Source organism: Podarcis raffonei, chromosome 17, assembly GCF_027172205.1.
Source record: "Podarcis raffonei isolate rPodRaf1 chromosome 17, rPodRaf1.pri, whole genome shotgun sequence".
Classification (NCBI taxonomy): Eukaryota; Metazoa; Chordata; class Lepidosauria; order Squamata; family Lacertidae; genus Podarcis; species Podarcis raffonei.
Genome location: NC_070618.1, coordinates 8,163,101 through 8,181,387, shown reverse-complemented (window position 1 = coordinate 8,181,387; position 18,287 = coordinate 8,163,101). Strand labels below are relative to the sequence as shown.

General features: G+C 43.7%; 1 protein-coding gene and 1 long non-coding RNA gene across 2 annotated transcripts in view; one reads left to right on the top strand and one right to left on the bottom strand.

Moving 5' to 3' along the window:
* The window catches only part of MFHAS1 (multifunctional ROCO family signaling regulator 1), a 53,551-nt gene that overhangs the window by 22,015 nt on the left and 13,249 nt on the right, over positions 1–18,287 (bottom strand). The window lies entirely within an intron of this gene.
* LOC128404889 (uncharacterized) lies at positions 15,961–16,992 on the top strand. The gene is made up of 2 exons (XR_008328188.1): positions 15,961–16,017; positions 16,202–16,992. It is a non-coding gene; the product is annotated as an uncharacterized LOC128404889 (long non-coding RNA).

The following is an 18,287-nucleotide window of genomic DNA, read 5'->3' as shown; positions in this document are numbered from 1 at the left end:
GGTTCAATCAAGGAGGACACAACTACAGTAGGGATTGAGTTCTGCTTCCTAATCTTTCAACCTCTGTTATCCAAGGTGAAAACCATTACCAAGGTGATGATTAGCACTGGATCCATGACTACGCCACACAGTTACCAAGAGACAAGATCTGTGCTCACCAAGACTCCAGAAATTGTTCTAAAGCTCATTATCTCGGAGAGTGACACTGGCATTGCAGGCCGCAGATGACATTTTCATGAGTTCTCCAGACATAAGGGAGGACTTGCATGAACACACCCATGTCTTTAAAGGTAGCGGAAGCAGCAGCCCTGAATATGAATGGTAGATCAGCTTTCTCCTCCAACTACCCTTTCATAACACGAGACACAATCTAACCTGCAGCACAACCATGCTACACAACTTTTATGACACGGTACTGCTTCAGATGACAGAGGACGAGATGGTTGGACAATGTTCTCGAAGCTACTAACATGAGTTTGACCAAATTGTGGGAGGCTGTGGAAGACAGGAGTGCCTGGCGTGCTCTGGTCCATGGGGTCACAAAGAGTCGGACACGACTAAACGACTAAACAACAAAAACAACTGCTTCAGACTGCAGATGGGGGATGCTGGATCTGAAATCCACCTTGGAAAACTAGCAAGTCATTGCCCAACCTCCCTACAAACCAAAATGCCAGCCTGTGATTTCAGAACAAAGGGCAGCTCATAAATCATTTTCTATACAGATAAATGAAATTTCAAGACTGCCATGGCCCTGACAGTTGCAGTATTTTGCAATGCACATGCATGATGCATTCTTAGGGAGGCCAGGAAGAGAGACATTATGACAGGCAGGAGTGTTTTTCAAAATTATCTCACATGCACTTTCTATAACAGCCTACCCCAACCTGGTGCCCATCAGATATTTTGGACTACAACTCTCATAGCCCTAGCCAGTATAGCTAATGGTTAGTGATGATGGGATCTGTAATCCAAAACAAATGGAAGGCACTACAACAAGGAAGATTGCTCTATACATAATGCAATCAATGCTGCTGCAGAAATAAGCACCACTATGCTTCTGCATTAGTGTTAGAGGACTGGCCAAATGCATGCAATAATATTGCCACTTAAAGGCCTTTCACATTTCTCATTGAGTTAAGTGCTCTCGCCCCCTTTTATCTGTACAGTCACGTTAATGGAGCAGCTCTGTATTCCCTCTCCATACCATCTCTGTGTCGTTTTGTACTCTGCACTGAATTCAAAGACTACAAGTTGGATGGTGGAATTATCATTGAAAGTGGTAACTCTCCAAGGATCCATGGATTCCCTAGAACAGAGTTTGAAGAGCCACTGTTCTATCGTACTCTGAAAAGTCAGCATAGTTTCCACTGAGGAGGTAAGACCAGTACAGTTGTACTTCGGAAGTTGAACGGAATCCGTTCCAGAAGTCCGTTTGACTTCCAAAATGTTTGGAAACCAAAGAGCTGCTTCCAATTGGTTTCCAATTGCACAGGTGCACCAGGGACAATAGGGGAACCTGTGCCGGATGTTCAGCTTCCCAAAAAACGTTTGACAACTGGAACACTTGCTTCCGGTTTTCAATCATCCGGGAGCTGGAACATTCGACTCCCAAGGCGTTCGGGAGCCAAGGTATGACTGTATCTGTTCTGTACCACTTGCAGAGACCTGCTCTCCCTGACGCAAACCCCTGCACAGAAAGCTAAAATTGTTTTGTATGGAGGCTCATTCAGAATGATTCTACACCCCACTCCCAACTGGAAACTAGGAATTAATGTCTGGTACGCTGTTTGAGAGTGGCTACATCTGAATCCCTTCCTTGCCATCTCTAGCCACCTGAAGCAAAACGAGAAGCAAATAAAATAAAATAACTGAGCCCTGAATCTTCCAATTACCAGCAACGCTCTACATACCCAATAATGAAAAACCATTCATTAATTATGGGTGAAGTACACAACAGTTTCCACCTCTCTTTATTGTGGGAGTGGAAAGGGAGAGAGGGAGTGCAGAAAAAAGCTTGCTCTTCAGTCACCTGTGAGGTAGCAAGTGATACTCCTAATAGGCCTTGAAAGTTCACACACAGATCTTTAAACTTTAATAGAACGGTTACTTAAGCACAGGTAACATACACCTGCCTCAGCGGTTACATTTCACTTTCTTCAGGAAGCTAATGGATAATAAGAACTCTGTAATATTTCCTGTAAATGAGAGGGAATAGAAGAGCGTGGAAGGGAAGGATGTGGGCATAACTCAGGACGTGCTGGTAGTTTTTCATGCTACAATTACTGTTTTACGACTGGGATTTTTAATATTGTATTTTATTATTTGATGTTCACAAAGTGCCCAGAGAATCATGCTACTGGGCAGCCTACATAAATATCACAAATAAATAAATCAAGGCATGGCACCTTACAAATACAGGGATGAACTCTGACCCCGCCTTTCCAGGGATGGGAGGCAGGTTTTGGCATTGTGCTTGCCTCAAAAAAGACCTGCATTAAACACCGGTTGCATTCAGATGAACGTATCTCATCTGAATAAGCCAAGATATGTACGAGTGCTTTTGCCACACAAAGAGTCCCTTCACTTCTCCCTTCATACAAGCAAGTGGACAAATAAGCCACAAGTTGCCCAACCAACTTCTGAAACCATTAACCTGTTTGGGGAAAAACAGGAAGCTATAGTTTATGGAAGATTTCCCAGTTTGCATGAAGAGCCTGGACTAACCTCCCTTTGAGAAAGAAACACCAAAACCTGCTCATTTTATCCACATTTGGTTATTATTGCTCAGCTTTGAAGACAAACATCATTTTTCTCCAGACAGTTTCAAGGAAAGAGTTCTGCTTATGGCATGCATATTCCTCTTGCTTTTGCCTCTGGTAATCAGGTCTGGCAAGTTTTTGAACTGCTTCGATAAGAAAGTTTCATGTTGCCTCTGATAGACACCACAAGAAACAATGCCTCTCTCAAATTACTTTGAATTCTCTTTAAAAAACTACTCAACTGTCTCTAGTAATAAACACAAGGTGAGATGTTCATGGTGGAATGACATATCTGTTTTGACAATATAGTACTGTGAGGAAGGAGAAGGTAAGAATCTAAAAAGATGCTCAGACAACTTATCAGATCACCATTTTCAGATTCTTGCTCTCAATGTATTCAATATGCTAGGAGCACTAATTCCAACAGCCTAATTTCCAACTGATCCTGAAGCTGAGGTTCCAATACTTTGGCCACATCATGAGAAGAGAAGACTCCCTGGAAAAGACCCTGATGCTGGGAAAGTTTGAGGGCACAAGGAGAAGGGGACGACAGAGAACAAGATGGTTGGACAGTGTTCTCGAAGCTACCAACATGAGTTTGACCAAACTGTGGGAGGCAGTGGAAGACAGGAGTGCCTGGTGTGCTCTGGTCCATGGGGTCATGAAGAGTTGGACACGACTAAACAACAACAAAATCTCCAACTATGGAATATGGTCTTGAATAATTATTACAGAAGAGAAACACCAGCTGCTTATTGTGGGTATTCAACCCACCACATGTGAGCAACACATACTTCCTCACAAGTAAGGAGACACACAAAACTCAAACCATCTTATTTACAAAATGTGACATTCATGCTGCATTCTAAACCTCTTCATCGTTCTCATATGGAATCAAGATCAGCTTAGCTCACAGACGGGGGCCAATCTTAATTAATGATGTTTGGCATTGTTCTATTATGTTTTATCACGTTACTGTTATTTATTGTTTGTAAGCCGCTTCAGGATTCATTCGAACGAAAGTGGCTTAGAAATATAACAAACCAAATCAAACATTTGTAACAGTGCTTTTGAACGGCTCCAAGTTCTCCTTCACGTATTTTAGTAAACATTACAACGGGGGTAAGTCTGATCTCTAGACCACGGGAAGGGGGCTGTGACTGAGAGAGAGGAGCTTGTCTAGGGGTCAACTCGAAATCTGAACCAGATATTTCCTGGCTCCCAACTCAGTCTCTCAGCCCCCAAACTGCCCTAGTTCTCTGAAACAGCAACAGTACTAATAGCAGTCCCAACAGAAGAAATCTGCTTCTCATTACATATGTTTGAATGGTTTTTGTAAAGGAATGTATTATGGGGACGGAGCAGGCAAAGAGGTAGCACTTGTCACTCATACCTACAGCATTTCAGTTTCATCATAAAGAGCAGCTTAACATTAATTAATGCAATTGCAAAGACGACAGATTCCATGGGTGGGACCCAGTGTTTTTCTCCATGTGTTTAAGGAGCTCCTTATCTCTGAATGTAACTCTCCTTTGATGAATGGGGTTCTTCCCATGCACCAAGCAAAACATTGTGGTAGGAGATAATGCCATATGCCTGCAATAGATGTTTTGCTTTTTAAAAAAACGTTGTGACTTCCTAATGAATGTTGATGGTTGGGGAAGAGCTTTGATTCCCCCCACCCTTGAAAGCAGCAAGGGAGTGTTTCTTCCCAGAGAATGATTAGAAGGCACACGATGGAAATCTATTTCTGAAGCTAAGCAGGACTTGTCCCATATGCTGCCCGGATGGGAGACCACCTGGGGTGCTGCATGCATGCAAGGCACTTTCTGAGCTGTTCAAACATGGGCAGGGTATGAGAAGTGGCATAAATAAAGGCAGTTCTAAGTATACAGAACCAAAATAATTGTGTAGGAAGTCTTCCAAAGTGATACTTATTGGAATGAGATCAACATTACTTTTGTCATTGTATTTCCACCTCCATCTGTCGACGGAAAACGTCGTGTGTTGCCTGGGCTTTCACAGATGGGCTTTTAGAGAAATGCTAGCAAGCAAGAAATCAGTGAATCTTAAAATAGGAAGGAGTATGTGCATAATCTAAAAGGGACACGGGTGGCGCTGTGGGTTAAACCACAGAGCCTAGGACTTGCTAATCAGAAGGTCAGCAGTTCAAATCCCCGCGACGGGGTGAGCTCCCGCTGCTCGGTCCCTGGTCCTGCCAACCTAGCAGTTCGAAAGCACGTCGAAGTGCAAGTAGATAAATAGGTACCACTCCGGCGGGAAGGTAAACAGCGTTTCCGTGTGCTGCTCTGGTTCGCCAGAAGCGGCTTAGTCATGCTGGCCACATGACCCGGAAGCTGTACGCCGGCTCACTCGGCCAATAAAGCGAGATGAGCGCAGCAACCCCAGAGTCGGCCACGACTGGACCTAATGGTTAGGGGTCCCTTTACCTTTACCTTTTTATGTGCATAATCTAGTACGAATGAGCAGAATGCAGGTTTAGATGAGAACGCAAAATTTAGAGGTAACATAGCACAGTAGACATGAACATCCCACATGAAGTTGGATGCCACTGGCCTGCACATTTAGTTTCAGTCAATGCCCTCGTCTCCCCACCAAATAAAACCAATAGGCACTGGGGTAGGTCTAAAGGGGCATTGAGATTTAAAAGCGATTTAGAAGTTTACAATGAAAAAGTGGCAAGTAATAGGAGGCATTTCAGAAAATGGCATTAGAGAGAACAAAACTGAGCATAGTAATACAAGGGTTTCTTGTTTGTTTTTGAAATGACTACTGTGGTATTATTGGTAAGGGTAACCTCGTTCCTTTATATTTGAATAAGCATTTAAGAGCCTGCCCCACGGAGCCCCGTAAAAATGAAAGTAATCTATATGAAAGTCAACAACACTGAAATTGCTGAAAACTGGAGGCTTGAGAAACTAGCTAATTCTGAAGCAGAACCCAACGTTATGAGTGAAGTTTCATTTATGTTTATTGAGGAGCGGAGGGAGGCCAGCTATTCCCACAGCATACTTAGCAACACCATGTAAAGCTAGAGCCCTATTCTCATGACATACCGGTACTGAGGGTGAATGGAGGAGATGAATGTGCAGTTGGTTGCACACTGGCAAAGTCGACTAAGTGTATCCCACTGTATAGGCCTTTCTTTCTGCAGGTGGGAAATCAGGTTTCTAAATCATACACAGACCCCCATGCCTATGCATATACAGTTGTAGATTCGGGTGAATGCCTGCCGCTGTGATTCATGCTCTCTGTATATGTGTTCACTCACCCTGGAGACCTCAATGCACAGGACTAGGGTGCGAGGACTACCAATGTTCTCATGCTGGACCAAGGATAAAAGGTTAGCTGGCGATGGGCTAATGTACTTTAGTATAATAATAATAATAATAATAATAATAATAATAATAATAATAATTTTTATTTATACCCCGCCCTCCCCAGCCAAGGCTGGGCTCAGGGCGGCTAACAAGCAATAATAAAAATAAGTTGAATGAATACAACTTAAAAACAAAATTAAAATACAACATTAAAATATTGAAACATTAAAATATAGCGTCATCACAGGAGGAGAAAGGAAAAGAAAAAAGAAAGAGGGGGAGGGAATCAAATTGGCTCCAAGCCAAAGGCCAGGCGGAACAACTCTGTCTTACAGGCCCTGCAGAAAGAAATCAGATCCTGCAGGGCCCTGGTCTCATGAGGCAGAGCGTTCCACCAGGCCGGAGCCAGTGTTGAGAAGGCCCTGGCTCTGGTTGAGGCTAATCTAACTTCCTTAGGACCCGGGACCTCTAGGGTGTTGCTATTTATGAACCTTAAGGTCCTCCGTGGGGCATACCAGGAGAGGCGGTCTCGTAGGTACGAGGGTCCTAGGCCATGAAGGACTTTAAAGGTCAAAAGCAGCACCTTAAATCTGACCCTGTACTCTACCGGGAGCCAGTGCAGCTTGAAAAGCACTGGGTGAATATGCTCCCATGGCAGAGACCCCGTGAGGAGCCTCGCTGCAGCATTCTGCACCCGCTGGAGTTTCTGGGACAGCTTCAAGGGCAGCCCCGCGTAGAGCGAATTACAGTAGTCAAGCCTGGAGGTGACCGTTGCATGGATCACTGTGGCCAGGGCGGGGCGGGAAAGGTAAGGGACCAACTACAAGCGCTGAGATCTGAGACAGCCTAGTGGTCAAATGTGTGAATGCAAATCTTTCGTCGGTATTAACTCGCAAGTTAGTCCTAAACAAACCATTGCCTCTCGGTCTCAGCCAAAGCCCAGTTAGGGGCTGCTTCAAGGTTTTGTAGGAAGTACTGAGATACTGTACAATATGAAATGCTTTGAGCAGCAAAAAAAAAAAATGCAAAATAAATGCCAAGCATCGCCTCTCATGTGAAGCTTTAAAAGTATTATGACCGCTGACTACTATTTTAACCTATTTTGGTCTATTTATTCAGATTTATTACCTTCTCTCTCTCCTCTCTCTGAGACAGTGTCAGCAACAACCATTTTGGAATACTAAAAACATGACATTTAAAATACATATTCTATTATTTATACATCCCAGTGTCTTCAATCTTTTCATTCATATACGTCTCTCTGTGTAGAATTTTTTAAAAATTTTAATTGACGTTTCCACAGTACAATTAAAAGAACTAACCTACAAGAAATACAGAAAAGAAACTAAAAACTGTTTTCCCCCCTGTTTATATATTACAATGCTATAATTAAAACATCTTGCATCATTTCCAGAAAATACCAAGCTAAGATATTGGCTAACTTCCAGAGACAATGAACTGAGAGCTGAGCAACAGCCACTAGGGACACTTATATGCCTCATGATTCTTATTCGCTGTATAAGAGGTGCCCTTATACTGCCTACAAAAGGAGAGGAGAGGTTTCTTTGCTATAAAGATTCAAGTTCCTTCAAGTCCTTGCAAGGTCAAAACCTGCGGTCTTAAATCATAGCCAGATCAGACCCTATAATCTACTGAAGCAGTGGCAGGAGACCACCTTTCAGACTGAGGGCTGTCCTCTCATCTGTGAAATGTCGGGGGGCTACATGTCAACATGGGGCAAGGCCAGGGGCAAAAGTTAGCAGAGCACCAAATGGAAAACTGTACATTTGTACTACAGTCTACTTTCTACACAGACTCACACACCCCTCTCTTATATTCCATCCAGGCAAGCAAGTACAGTGGTACCTCGGGTTACATACGCTTCAGGTTACATACGCTTCAGGTTACAGACTCCGCTAACCCAGAAATAGTACCTCAGGTTAAGAACTTTGCTTCAGGATAAGAACAGAAATTGTGCTCCGGCGCCGCGGCGGCAGCAGGAGGCCCCATTAGCTAAAGTGGTGCTTCAGGTTAAGAACAGTTTCAGGTTAAGAACGGACCTCCGGAACAAATTAAGTTCTTAACCTGAGGTACCACTGTAGCATTATAAGAAAGCGCTTGCAGTGATGCATCTAACCATGTTGCTCCCTTGATCCCTGTCCTTTATGGTTAATAAAATCTACCCAGCAGGGCATGTTTGGGTGGTTTGGGGTGTGGTGAACGCATCATTACAGGATAAGGTAGTTCCCACTGTTTTGAAATTGGTGGCGGCACATCCACTCCAAAAAAGCTCACCCAGGACTTCCTGTCCAAGTTATTGGCCGGTTTATAATATCAGTGGGTGTTTTTTCTAGAGTTTGGATGGATGGTTTTATTGTTCCCGAATCAATGTTATTGTTCTTGGAGCTTGTTTTATCCTGTTTTACTGTTTCAACGGCTTTATGCTCTGAGTAGCCTATACAATCGACGACAATGATGACAGTGATTCAAGGACACGTCCCAGCTAGGCAAAGCCATTGAAAGAGGACGAAAAGTAAGTGAGGAGTGTGGCCTGGGAAGAACTGTGCATGAGGGCAGGGTGTCACCTGAAAAGAGTCCCGAGGGCCAGAAAAGAGATTCTGGAGGGCCACATTTAACCCTTTCGCCTGAGGCTCTCATGCCTGGACCTACATGATCAATATGGACTTCAAGGGCAGTACTGCATACAGCACATTGCGTTAGTCTAGCATTACAATTTAAATGATTCTGCCTCTTACCCTTGCTTAGAGATGTGAAGGCCTGGGGGGGGGGGGGAATCAGAAAAAATGGGAAATAAGCAGCTGCACCTTTGTACTTTATTTTATTTTATTTTTACCTCCAGGCTTTCACATCTCAACCTTTGCCTGATCAACTGAGCAGAACCTTCTTGCCTTCTGCACTTCAGGCTTCAAGAACTGACTACAAGAATCTGGATTCAGGCATGTTTGTTCATGGCCTTGAAAGATACACATTTGTTGCACATGCAAAAAAATAAATAAATAAAAATTACACATACAACGGAGCAAAATAACACCGTATTCCAAATCTTAGCAGTCTCCCAGAGTGCACTAATATAAACACTGAACCAGATGGACCCCTAATGGAACATTTCTCCCCATGAGAAATCATCTGTCACGTCACTGATATTTTCCTGTCAGGTATTAAAAGAAGAACTACTGAATAGTCGTGCAAAGAAGCTATCATCTCAAGCAAAAACCTTTCATTGCAGTCACATTATATGTAGTTAGGATATCAAGCTAGACAAGTCAAGTGTGGTCTTATCTGGAATACTGCCAGTCAGCCCCCGTTTTCAAATGGGCCAGTGGCTGCTAAAATGTTAAAGGAAAATATCACTTTACCATCTTATAGATCAGCCTTCTGCTCTCTCTCAGTGGCAATGTTTTTCTTGCCCAATGCAAGAAAGAAGTGCACCAAACAAGGCAAATTCCTTTAAAATGAATGCATTTGATTAGGAGAAATTTAAATCTATTGGCAATGGCAACCAGATTAATGATGTCATGCATTACACAACTGTGGTTACAGCAGGATAAAAACCATATCCAAAGCAATTTCACACGGTCTTTCACCTCTAACTGCTTTCCTGTAAAATAACAGTCCAACTTCAGAGATGTTTATCTGGAAAGTAACTTTACACATTGTGCTAAGATTCATCCGGTTTTGCAAGTTACAATAATTATGCAAACATGTCATGGCGGTTAAAGTTAAGACAGAGATAGAAGAGAGAAAAGAGCACTTAACTTTAAACCACACAAGGCATTCTTAAGCATTAAACACTGAGGTTTTTAATCTTCAGAGTGAAATGAAATTTCTTCTGTAATTAGTGGAGCTGTGCATCTATTTCAGTCACTCCAAACCCTTCCCCTCCACCAACCAGGTATTATATTTCAACAAAGCAATTTTCAAGGGAAAGACGGCCGGTATGCTACAAACAGGAGCAATGATTTAAAATTAACCACCCCCTTCTTCCTTCTTAAGCCAACTTTTTTAAAAACAAGCACCCAGGCTTCATTCATTCTATCACATAATGTTCTCTATACATAGGAATGAGAAGCAACTGCTGTCCTTTCCAACTGTACCCCATATTACTTTTCCAACTGTACAGCCCATTTACTTTGCTCCACAGAATTCAATGGGGGCGACTGAGATCCAAGCCAGCCCCTTTTCCCATAGTCTTTCCCTTATTCTCCTGTGCAGGTCATGTTCCTGTAGTTTGTAATCCATGAGATTTGGGTGGATTTCAAATTCAGTTCCCTTGTATTTCCAGAATGTTTTAATTTGGAAAGAAAATACTCATTTCCCATCAAAGTGACCCCATGTTGAAAATAAAGACATTTGTACCCACTGTATAAATGCTGCAAGGGACTTTTTAATGTGTGGTTATGACCTACTGGTGGCGGAAGGAGCGAGCCGCATTCTAGTGAGTGATTCTGTCTCTGGCTATACTGTAGTACTGGTGTTAGCCCTCTAGCTGAAGGAATTAAGGGGCAGAGGGATTAGGAGAGGGAGGCTAGGAAGATGAAACAGGTTTGAAAAGGCAACTGAAACCAGCTCAAGTTAGATTGCTTCTGAAAACTATTGGGATTTTTTTTTAGAGTAAATGAAGGGATTTCACTCTGCTGAAATTCATCATTTACAACTTCAAAAGGGACACAGGTAATTTTAACCTGTGATCTCTTTCGTGGTTGATTTCAAATACTGTGTGCATGCATCTTAATCAGGTATCTGTCCCTAAAAAGTTTTAGGAGAGAGATTAAATTTTAAACTAAAAGGAAACTGAAGGAAAATAGAAGATCAAAGAAGACTTAATCCTAATAACACAGGGACAGTAAATTGTAGACAGATGATGGATCTTGAGAAACTCCCCTCAAAATGAGTTTAGCCAAGCAAAACTTAAACTGAAAATTCAGAAAAATACCAAGATGGATCAAGAAATCCATCAAGAAAAGTAAAAATGGAAAACCAAGAGAAAATGAAGATAAATGAAGGAATGTGAAGGAGGGGAAATCAAGTTTTATTTACCTTTCAAACTAATTAGTCTTTGGATGAAAAGAGAAAGCACATGAAAGGGTACATGGATATGATGTTTGCTTAAAGAAGAGGGAAGATGAGTAGGCAAAATAGAAGGCTTTTCTTTTAAAAGGCAACTAGAGAAGTCATTTCATGAAGGAAAATTTTTGTTTTGTTGCTGAAGCAAGAAATGTGCAGGTGGAACAAAAAGAAAGAAGACAAGGAGAGGACAAAGCCGTTCCTTCTAATTTCATGTGGGCTCAGGTTGCCTTGGAAGGAGAGAAAGACAGGTAAGTTTAAAAATTGCTGAAAAGGCAAATAAAGCATTTTGAGGACGAACCTGCTGATGGCGACTGGAAAGTGACTGCTCAGGGACATGGCAAGTCCAGGATCCTGTGGGAAAGTGCTTTCTCCAAAGGAAGTTCCTGAGAGTGGCTAGAGTGCTGGATTAGGACCTGGGAGACTAGAGTTCAAATCCTCACTCTGCCATGAAGCGCTCTATCTCTCAGCCTAACCTACCTCACAGGGTTGTTGTGAGGATCCAATGAGGAAGCAGACTAGAACATCAACTCCACTAAGCCTTTCCAGCAGAACCGGCAAGATTACGAAAAGATATGGGAAATGGAGCTCAAAAGGTAACTATGGAACAGGCCAGGCAAGATTACCCCTGATGTGTAACATGGCTCTCTGGTGATAATAACCAAGGTTTTTGCTGAAGGGGAGCTGCGCAGAGAGGGAAAGCTGCGCAGGGCCCTTCAGCGAAGCGGCAGGAGAAACAGAGCCCCTTCCATTTCCTGCCGCTTTGGTGGAGAGGCACTGCGCAGAGAAAGAGAGAACTTTTTTTTTCTTGTTCTCCTCCTCTAGAACTAGGTGTGTCCTATGGTCGGGTGCGTCTTATTGAGCGAAAAATACGGCATATTGTCTTCCTTCTGCAACTCTTTGTGCAAAGACTTTTTCAGGTCACAGGAGAAGGACGATCACACCGCCATGAACTCACTGGAGAAAAGGTAGGTTACTGATGTAATAATACATAAAATATACAAGTTCCTAAGAAGCTTGCACTTAGCAACATTGGTCATTCAGTCATTCTTTTCAGATGAGCTGGGAACTGAAGACGCCAGGTGGCCGCCATTCCTGTTTCCAAGGGAACTTCTACTGTCAAGGCCTTTTCCTGTGTTGGTCCACAATGAGGTACACTTGCGGGTGGGACAACACTCTTTCTTTTGTTCCAGATCTTCTGTTTTACAGACGTCGCAGAGTTCACTGTGTCTGAGGCAGAGCTGTTTTGTTAACTCCCAAGATGCAATGTGAGTAAGAGCTCTTGATACATCAAGTAAAACCCAGCAGCGTATTATTAAGAGAAACATGCATTTTGACTGCGCGGCTTTAGGTAACCTGCTGTTTTTGTTCCTCTGCTTCTGTAGGAGAGAGAAAAGGTGCTGAAGACCCCAGTCTCTTCCAGGTGCATCTCATTGACACCCTCTCTTTACAGTTGTGTCTGAAGAACCCACAACACTCAGATGAAGCCACCTCTTCCTGCAGAGTCACAGAAGTCATGGTGGACGTATTTTACAAACAAACAAACAAAACAAAAAACTAGAAAAATACCAAGATGGAGATTTTAAAGAGAATCAAGAAAAATGAAAATACTTAACTGGAAAAGCCAAGAGAAAATGAAGATGAAGGAAACTTCAAACTAAGGAGACTTTGGATGAAAAGAAGGAGCACATGAAAGGGTACATGGATATGAAGTCCGCTTAAAGAAGAGCGAAAATGAGTAGGAAAAATAGAAGGCTTTTCTTTTAAAAGGCACCTAGAGAAGTCATTTCATGAAGGGAAAGTTTGAGTTTTTTGTTGCTGAAGCTAGAAATGTGCATATGGGGGGCAAAGAAGACAAGGAGAGCACAAAGCCGTTCCTTCTAATTTCATGGGGGCTCAGGTTGCCTTGGAAGGAGAGAAAGACAGGTAAGTTTAAAACTTGCTGAAAAGGCAAATAAAGCATTTTGAGGATGAACCTGCTGGTAGCAACTGGAGAGTGACTGCTCAGGGACATGGCAAGTCCAGGATCCTGAGGAAAAGTGCTTTCTCTGAGGGAAGTTCCTGAGAGTGGCTAGAGTGCTGGATTAGGACCTGGGAGACTTGAGTTCAAATTCTCACTCTGCCATGAAGCGCTCTATCTCTCAGCCTAACCTACCTCACAGGGTTGTTGTGAGGATCCAATGAGGAAGCAGACTAGAACATCAACTCCACTAAGCCTTTCCAGCAGAACCAGCAAGATTGTGAAAAGAAATGGGAAATGGATCTCAAAAGGTAACTATGGAACAGGCCGGTCAAAATTATCCCTGATGCATAACGTGGTTCTCTGGTGGTAATAACCAAGGTTTTCGGATTTTATTTTATTTTTTTGCTGCATAGCTCAGACAACACAAAGTGTTGACTCCACACAAAAAACTTGGTTCCTCCAGCACTGAAGGTAATGCATTTAAAATGCCAATTTTAAAACCAGGTCTAGCAGTCAGCTTCCTTTGCCAGTAACTTCACACCTGGAAATTAGTTCTGCAGTTGAAGGTAACTATTAAATACTTTTGACTTTTCAAAAGGTGGCGGCTTCTAGGTGAGTATCTCGTGTTTTGCTGGAGAGAAAATCTCTTTTCCACCTGCAATTCTTGTGCTAAGACACTTTAAAGTCTTAAAGTTTTGTTTACCTTACAAACTAACTAGTCTTTGGATGAGGACAACTCAGTGATCTTTTTCAGTGCAATGCTTTTGTACTGGCCTCTCCTTTTTAATCTCTTCATCCGCTTCTTGAAAAAATGGCAGTCAAAATGGCACTCTTTGACTGAACCACATCAAGGTGAGTATCCCTTGCTTGACTAGGGAGGCAATATCTAGTCAAAATGGTACTCTGTGATTCCTCATTCGTTTTAAGGTTGCGGCAAGACGGTTTGCGACTTTTTACAGCAAAGGATTCTTCCGTATATGTCAGAAGAGGCCCTATTCCGTGTCACCACATTGAGGCTCACCTGCTGGTAGGATAAACTAGTGACTTTAGATCGCAGACCAACAGAAGGAGCTGCCAGACACATGAAGTCAAATGGACAAACAAAAGGGTGAGCATTGAGCAATCTTTCCTCTTTCCACATACCAAGCTTAATGGCAGAGATTGAAGTCTGAATTTTATCTCTCTTTTGTGCCCCTCTAGATCAATGGCCTGAAGCTGAGGCTCCAATACTTTGGCCACCTCATGAGAAGAGAAGACTCCCTGGAAAAGACCCTGATGTTGGGAAAGATGGAGGGCACAAGGAGAAGGGGACGACAGAGGACGAGATGGCTGGATAGTGTTCGCGAAGCTACCAGCATGAGTTTGACCAAACTGCGGGAGGCAGTGGAAGACAGGAGTGCCTGGCGTGCTCTGGTCCATGGGGTCACGAAGAGTCGGACACGACTAAACGACTAAACAACAACAACAAAGATGTCAGGGAACTGCCATCGGAGACAGAGGCGGAGGGAAGGCTCCAGAGGGATGCCGGAGAGGGTCCCAGCAGGCAGCCCATCTGCTGGGGAAGGAAATCAGCGTAACACCAGTGGAGAAGGGGGTCAGATGGGGGAATCGGAGAGGAGGCTCCAGGACTCTTCACCGGAGAGAGCACGGGTGCTCCGCTGCCCACACCCTCCCTGCACAGAAGACTTCCGCGCAGGGAGAGTAGGAGGAGACTTGGAGTCAAAGAACTTCTTTGCTGGAAGAAGTTCAAGAAACGCCCACTGACGGATTCTGCCATCGACTGAGACAGCCATGAAGCTAGAGGCTGTCCAGACAGAAAGGGTTCAACCAGGTAAACTAGCCAGGAGTGGCGGCAACTTACGCACAAGCAACCCCTATAACCATTACAAAAGATCAATGGCTCATCCAGCTTCAGACAAAAATGGCAGTCAAAATGGTATTCCATTGTTCAAGGTCAGTACCCCTTGCTTTACTAGGGAAGAAATCTCTTATCGTGTTCCATCTGCAACTTTTTGCACTAACATTGTTCTCTGCTAAGACTCTTTCAGGTTGCAGTCCCTGACTCGTCAGAAGTGGAAGCCCTTTGCAGCAGATTTCTTCATAACTCTTAAGGTTTTTCTTTTTCCTGAGAGAAGATTCACAGAATGTTCTCTCAGGTTTTGCTTTTCCCCTTGTTGCATTGCTCAAAAAAAAGCAAAAGACACTGGTGGTCGGCGCTCCTGGTTCCCAGGACGGGGTTCAAATCCCTGCGGTGTCCATGCTTACTTCCAATGCAACTGCTATCTCTCTCTATCCCTCTCTATCCCTCTCTATCTCTCTCTGTCTCTCTATCCTTCTCTATCTCTCTATCTCTCTCTATCCCTCTCTATCCCTCTCTATCCCACACTGCCCAAATAACAATTGGCTCCCTTTTTCTTAAGCCAAAGTATTAGCATGGGAGGGTGGTGACTTCAGTGACTGAGCTTGATTCTTAACTCCACCATTGCACCAAAGGACCATTTCAAGCACCACCTTCAAGGTTTCCAGGACGGGGTTCAAGTCCCTGCGGTGTCCTCGCTAATTTCTAATGCAACCATCGTGCCCCTCTATTTTCCCCTATATCACTCAAATCCCAAAGTATTAGCATGGGAGTGTTTTTGTGTGGGGATTTCAATGAATAAGCTTGGTTCTGAACTCCGTCATGGCATCTAAGGACCAATTCAGGCAACCTTTGCCCTGTGCCTGCTGCTCTAATGATGCTCCCCTGATGCATCTCCAGGTGTGTCTAGATAGGCTGGATCATGTGGGTGCTTCCTATCCTAGCATTCCCAGAAGTACTACTCTCCTAGTACTTTTTTAAAGAGAGTCTAATTTCACATCTATGTTTGTTTAGGAAGCAACATGCACACACACAAAAAATGCAGCCTATTTAAATTATGTGGAAAATGGACAAGGTCTCAATAACAAAGCAACTGGTACCACATGCACACATTAGCAGAACAAGCAGGTCAGTGTCCTCCTTTGGAGAAGACTTGTGTCCATTTGAAGGGCTATCAGAAGGTTAGGATAAGGAGAGGTGGCCGTTCTCTGTCTGATGACCTCTATTTGAATGGCTGTCCATTCCAAATCTGGGTTAAAAATAAAGGAAAGCAGGGGCCCAGGAACTGCCCATCAGCAGCCAGCCCCTTGGCAGAAGACTGAGCACAAGCACACAGGCCCTGGTTCTCTCCACTACAGTGAGATGTATAGTATTCCTCTATAAAAAGTATAGGGTGATATCTAACATTAGTCATACTCAAGAGTAAAATCATGCATCCTGCTAATTCATACTCAGACTCACCAAAACCAATGGGTCTACCTTGTATTACTCAGTAGGGCAGTAATCATTTTTACATGTCTATCTATATACAGCATTTGCAAATTAGTCTCCTCTTTCTTTCTTTTTAAGCCATGTGTCAGTGGCCATTATAAGCCAAGAGGCCAATTTCTGCAATTCAAAGAATCTAGCTGGAGGCTGAAGGGCAACAAAGTTTAGTGAGCAGGAAGAACTTGTGGAAGGAAGCAGTTCAGACTCCAAGGCTGAAGCAGAGGAGGGGCGTCAAGAGACTGCTGAAGAATCCAGGGAGTCTCCCTCTCCTCCTGAGACAAGCTCCCCTCCAGCCTTGTCTCCAAGAACGCACAGAATAATGAGGAGAGTGGAACAGAGGCCAGAGATGCTCAGATGCTGTTTGAGACTGGTTGGGAGAGGAGGAGCCTCAGAAGGCAGGGACCTCAGTCCTGACAACTGCTCCACAGGGCCAAGACCTACTGGGAAGTGTCACTGAATTGTTTGTTCATTTCCTTGAATAAAAAGTCGACTGAGCACTGACAACTGGCCTTGCTTCTTTGTGCTGACCTGCATCTGACTCCATCCCTGGCAGCCTGGCCCTTTGTTTTCCCCTTGATCATGGGAAGTGCAGTTTGACCCTAACTCTGCTTAGAAGGAAGTCCCAGTGATCCGGCAAGTGTGCTTTGGGGGCACAGCTATAACACAGTGGTGGAGTGTGTATTTTGTAGGGAGGAGGTCACAGATTTCCAGATATGGCTGCTGGAGGAGATCCTTAGAGAGACACTGTCAGTCATTGATACAAAGCCAGATGGGAGCACTGGCCTGATTCAGCTATAAGGCAGCTTCCTTTGTTCCTATGCTTAGGGTTGCAGCCATGAAGCTCAATTCCACGGATGAATTTGGTGGGGCTTCCTCCCAAGGAAGCATACACAAGATGGCAGCTTTAGGCTTGCAGTGTAGGAGTAGCCACAGTGGCATCATTCATAGAATCATAGAATTGCAGAGTTGGAAGGGACCCCGAGGGTCATCTAGTCCAACCCCCCTGCAATGCAGGAATCTCAACTAAAACAACAATGACAGGCGGCCATCCAACCTCTGCTTCAAAACCTCCAAGGAAGGAGAGTCCACCACCCTTCGAGAGAGTCTGTTCCACTGCCTAACAACTCACTGTCAGAAGGTTCTTCCTGCACTTAGTCAGAAAGGCCTCTATGGGCATATATGGGCATTACCCTGGTCACCTACTCTAAGTAAGTTGATTTGAGAACAACAAAAACAGGACATAAAATCATGCTTGCTCCTGGTTTATTTCACTAACTACAGTCAAACCAGATATCTCTGAGTGTGGATGTCACAGGAAACTGTGGTTAGTTTGAAATCAAAAGCATGTCTTTCTGATCTCTTCCAGTGGCATGCAAATGAAGAGAAGCATACATGCCTGATACTTGTGCAGACTCATTCACGTTATTGGAAAATGAGATGTTTTTAACAACTGAAGATGGGGTAGGTGCACTAGAGTCAAGCTGTAACAGCTAGCCAGTGCAGTTTTGGTTGGGAAGGGATTAACAGGGAACATGCTGTCTCCTAGCTTCCTCCTGAAACTTACAAATGATCAACAATGCAACTGCTTGACCCAGCAACCGTGAACAGACGCTATTCTGTCACACAAGGCTGGTTACACTCTCCCCACTAAACATGTTTGGGAGCACAAATGTAAACGCGAGCTCATTAAGTATTGCAAATATGTGACGGCATTTGCAAATTTCTTTAGGGTCTTTTGTTTTAAAGTGGAAGGCTGGAGTATGATTTCCTTCTAACTGATACCATGCTAC